The following is a 4,756-nucleotide window of genomic DNA, read 5'->3' as shown; positions in this document are numbered from 1 at the left end:
GAACTCACAGAGATCCGCCTGCCTCTGCCTCCCGAATGCTGGGATTAAAGGCGTGCGCCACCATCGCTGGGCAACAAATATAATTTGAACTTGTATTAATATACAAGAATTTATACCAATGTAAATTGTCCATAAATAATATTATTACTCACTATTATTATTATTAGTGTGAGTAAGTTCACACTAATCTACCTATTATCCCATTCAATTTTCCCTTTTTTTTTTAAAGGGGATCTCTGGGCCTACATAATTTTCACCCCAACCCTATACAATTAATAATCAACCCTGAAATGGTGTCCTTAACCCTAAGGACAAACTTTGTTGGGAGAGGGGACTTTGTCTTTTAGAATTGTTTTCAGCTGTTGTGGGGGGCAATACTTTGCCTATGGGATCCTGTAAAAGTAAAATGATGGTTACGTTTCAAGATTACTGCCTAGTATAATTGCAAATGATTTCTGAGTATTTGATAGGGATTTTTTAAAGTTCTTATTTGGAGTTCTGGCCAGAACGTTGTAAGAAGGTACAGCAATTTAGCAGTTGATATCCCAAAACCAGTCTCATAGTAGTACTGTCAGCATCATGACATCGTATCAACCAGGTGGAGTTGTTGTTGTGGGGCCCATCTTCTTCTTGGAAACTTTAAAGATGACTGCAGAAAAATCTACTGTTCACTGTTGAAAACTTAAACATTATTTATATAGACATGTATTTAATGAAAGATACAATACAGACAAAATAGGCATGGAGGAAAGTAAAATATTTTCTTAAAATCTGACATGAGACAGAAACTCTGAATTTTTTTTAACAGCATGCTTGGATTTAGAGAAGGGTAGCCATTGTCCAACTCCAAAGCCAGCTGTGCACACACACACACACACACACACACATTTATACACATATTGATCACCTGTCCTCAAAAGTCTTATTTCTATTTGCTTGGTGATCCTTTATGGATAATTTTTTTCTCTTTAGGCATCCAAGCATCCAGGATCTCTTGACTTGTTGAAGATGAGCATTTTCCTGTAAAGACAAGAACAGAACCCTGTCCTAACCCTATATGAGGTGTTTTTTTTTTTGTTTTTTTTTTTTAACCTCATATAGATATGTTTGTATGGTTGTCACCTCTGTGGATGAGCTCTCATTTTTCTTTTCAAGAAGTTTCTTTTTATTTTCAACTGAATCTTTATTAATTTTGATGGTATCTGTAGTGTCCCGTCCCCCCCCCCCCCCCCCCCCCCGGGAAAACAAGAGAGAAACCCCTTCTCCAACGTAGCACGTCTCCTGGTTTTCATTGTGAGGTCAACACATCCTTGAAATATACTGGCTGATTTAATTCAGAAGTTTTTTTTTTTTAATTATCCATTGTCTCTGCTGCTATCCCTTTCTCATTAGTGTTAAGAAAATTTAATGTTAATAAAGCATTATGCATCCGGTTGTGGTGGCGCATGCCGGTAGGATTTGCTGAAGGAGGCAGAGGCAGAAGGATCACGAGTTCGAGGCCAGCCTGGGCTACACATTTTTAACCCTCTCTCGAAAAACCAAAAAAAAAAAAAAAAAACATTATGCAATCTGTTTCGGGGGGTATTTTTATCCCTTTCTGTTTGTTTAACATATCCTTTATAGTTGGATTAGGTCTTTCTATATTAATCAATAATCGGTCAGTTTCTGTGTTACCTTGTGCTAGAGGACCTGGCAGACCCATATGGGATCAGATTCATGGTTATGTCTTGAACCTGAATGAATAATGAAGTCAATTCTGTATCATCTGGTATAAATTCAGTGGTTTCAATATGCAAGTCAACTCTTTCTGCATATTGTGAATCAGTAACTACATGGAGAGGTTTTTGAAAATCCCTTAGTACCGTGAGAATAAGGACTTTGTTCCACCATACTTAATTCTTTTGATTTGTAACCTGCCCAAGCTAACGCCACAAGATTTCAAGATTATTCTTTATTGTAAGGGAAAAACTCACAGAACAGGACCAGGGGTCCAGTCTCATGGTGTGGACAGGCGAGAGCTGGGCAGGCTGATGGTTTTCTCTGGGTGCCCAAGGCCTCGTCAAGGTCGTTTGGCTAGAGGGGGTTCCCATCAGAGAGTCCTGCAGTGTTGAGTAAACCCGCGAGAGGGCGTCCTGTCTGCCGTGAGGGTGAGCACATTTAGTCCTGAGCCGTGCGGGGTGCCGCCTGCAGAGGGTTTTCAGGGTGCCTTTTATCTGAACGTTCCCAGTTCTTTGAGTTTTATTTTTATTTTGTCAGAACTTTTGTCTGGGTGTATGTGAGGTGATGTGGTTTGGGATTATTGGTAATGTTACTTACATTAGTTTTGTTTTGATGCTAAGTTAACTTTTCCCTTTTAATTCTTTAAAACAATTTTGCAATTTTTTAAATTTAATTAATTAATTTATTTATTTTGTGAGTGTGTGTGACAGGGTTTATCTGTGGAACAGCCCTAGCTGTCCTGGAACTAGCTCTTGTAGACCTGGCTGGCCTCAAACTAAGAGATCTGCCCGCCTCTGCCTCCCAATTTCTGGGATTAAAGGCGTGTGCCACAATTTTTAAATTTAATTGTTGATCATATTCTTCCTCCCCTCCAAGTCCTTCCAGATCCTCTCCCCCTCAATACTCACCCAACTTTCATTTTTCTCAAAAATAAAGCCCCAAAACAATAGCAAACCTTTCCCCAAAACCAGTAAAATAAAATGAAGCATCACACCAAACAAACAACAACAACAAAAAAAAAACACCAAACAGCAACCAAATAAAAGCATACAAAAAACTGTGGCGTCTATTCTGTGTTGGCCAGCTAGTTGCTCCTGACCCGGAGGTGTGTCCTAGAATAATTGATATATCTAGCGTCACTCCATTGTAGAAAACTGATTCCCCTTTCTAAGCACATGTAAAAGACAGCTCACTTGTTAGCCTTTACACTAATGACTAGGTTTTCATTTGTTCATTCATTTTTAAGAATACAACAAAATGTAATAAGAATTTTATAAAAGCTGTCACATCAAAGTTGGACAAGACACACCGTCAGAAGGAAAAGAGTCCAAGAGAGGGCAGGTACAAAAGTGAGGACCGCTTGTTTGCACACTCAGGAGTCTCATGAAAACACTAACCTAAAAGCTGAAATATATTCACGAGGACCTGGTGCAGGCCTTTGTTTGCACACTCAGGAGTCTCATGAAAACACTAACCTAAAAGCTGAAATATATTCACGAGGACCTGGTGCAGGCCTTTGTTTGCACACTCAGGAGTCTCATGAAAACACTAACCTAAAAGCTGAAATATATTCACGAGGACCTGGTGCAGGCCTTTGTTTGCACACTCAGGAGTCTCATGGAAACACTAACCTAAAAGCTGAAATATATTCACGAGGACCTGGTGCAGGCCTTTGCAGGCTTGTGCATGCTTCTTGGTCTCTGAGCTCATGGAAGCTTTGTTTGTGTTAGGTTAGAGTGTTGTGTTCTTGGTGTCCTCCATCTCCTCTGAATCTTACACTCTTTTCCACCTCCTCTTCCAAGGAGTTCCCTGACCTCTGAGGAGAATGATTTTATGGAGACATCCCGTTTAGGGCTGAGTGTTTGCTTTAGTTAGGGTTTTATTGCTGTGAATAGATGCCATGACCACAGCAACTCTTATAAAAAAAATCTTTAATTGGGACTGGTTTACGTTATTGTCATGGTGGGAAGCATGGTGGCATGCAGGTGCTGAGCATTCTACCCCTGGATCCGGAGGCAACAGGAAGAGGCAGTGAGCCACTGGTCCTAGCTTGTGCTTCTGAACCCTCAGAGCCCACCCCCTACTGACACACTTCCTCCAACAAAGCCACACCTAATAGTGCCACTCCCACCACAGTGTTCCAAGGTCTCTCACTCTCTGAGTTACATCTGGCTGTGGGTCTCAGTGTTTGTCCCAATCTTCTTCAGAGGAAGCTTCTCTGGTGATGGCTGAATAAGGCATTGATGTGATATCATTATGAGACATTTATCACTACGTATTTCTAGACCACTATTTGGTTTTATCCTAGGTCTTTGATTTTCTAGTCTGAGGTTATTAAACACACAAGCAGTATTAGATATGGGTTCCATCTCATGGAATGGCCCTTAAGTCAGGTCAGTCACTGATTGGTTACTCCCACAAGCTTTGTGCCATTATTACCCTAGCCTATCTTGCAGATTAGTATACCTTTGCAGATAACAGATGTTGGTGTTTTGAGTGCGTGCAGAGTACCTTTCTGCAGGAAAGATGTTGGGATGTAGGGGCGAAGGCCCTGTAGGCACCAGCTCGACATATCTGTTCAGTGAGATGTATAAGTGTTGTCTTCAGCAGTGGGGCCTTGCTGTCAGTTTGTGGAGAGCAACCTGTAGTCTTGGCAACAGTCTGGGTTTGGTGGTCCCATGGGGCCCCTTTGGCAAACAACTCAATTAGATGTAACTCAATCCTAGTACTGTAAGCTTCATTTGGTGACAAGAGATGGCCATTTGGGACTCTGTCTCCCCCATTATTTGGAGATTTCGCTTAGATCGCCTTCATATATGTCTGTATTTTAGAAAGTTTTCTACTGTATTAGGTTTCCATATTACCCTTCAAATATGCCTTAATTCTAGTTGTCTCTCCCCTCCCATATTTCCTCTGTAACCCCTACTCCCCTCCCCACTTGATACTGAATTCGCTTTCCTTCTTGACAGAAATCTTCCATGTGTGTGTTGTTAGATTTGACTTGCTAGTATTTTGTTAAGGGAGTTTGTATCCATAT

At 40.9% G+C, this 4,756-nt stretch overlaps 1 protein-coding gene across 6 annotated transcripts in view; it reads left to right on the top strand.

The window, feature by feature from the left end:
• Positions 1-4,756, top strand: part of Ints13 (integrator complex subunit 13) — a 40,330-nt gene that overhangs the window by 14,021 nt on the left and 21,553 nt on the right. The gene's annotated exons all lie outside the window — the stretch shown is intronic.

This window comes from Microtus ochrogaster (genome assembly GCF_000317375.1).
Source record: "Microtus ochrogaster isolate Prairie Vole_2 chromosome 14 unlocalized genomic scaffold, MicOch1.0 chr14_random_2, whole genome shotgun sequence".
In the NCBI taxonomy this organism is placed as follows: domain Eukaryota; kingdom Metazoa; phylum Chordata; class Mammalia; order Rodentia; family Cricetidae; genus Microtus; species Microtus ochrogaster.
Note: the sequence above shows the minus strand (reverse complement) of the source record. Positions and strands in the feature narration are given on the sequence as shown.